The 302-nt window shown below is 32.5% G+C and overlaps 1 protein-coding gene across 6 annotated transcripts in view; it reads right to left on the bottom strand.

Moving 5' to 3' along the window:
- The window catches only part of LOC112488291 (uncharacterized), a 4,564-nt gene that overhangs the window by 2,618 nt on the left and 1,644 nt on the right, over positions 1-302 (bottom strand). The window lies entirely within an intron of this gene.

The raw sequence follows: 302 nt of genomic DNA on the forward strand, positions 1-302 counted from the left end.
CTCCACTCCATCTGCTCAGGCAGAACCTCTTCTTTAAGTTCCAAAAGCTTCTGGTCGTCTGCAGAAGCCAAGAAAAACAATTTCTCTTAAAACGTTTGTCTACTTCTCAAATGTTAGCTAATCAAAATAAATGTATAAAAATAAATAAATAAAAACTGTCATTCGTCAATTCTATTCATTTTAATTCTGACATGTTTACAAGACGGCCCAGAGTTTAAAGACGTGATAAACGAAAGTTTATTTTGGATATTATCTTGAAAATGTGCCACTCTTTTATTTATTTTACTACTAACGTTGTCGTG

The sequence above is a fragment of the Cynoglossus semilaevis genome, chromosome 16 (assembly GCF_000523025.1).
Source record: "Cynoglossus semilaevis isolate Cse_v1.0 chromosome 16, Cse_v1.0, whole genome shotgun sequence".
Lineage (NCBI taxonomy): Eukaryota > Metazoa > Chordata > Actinopteri > Pleuronectiformes > Cynoglossidae > Cynoglossus > Cynoglossus semilaevis.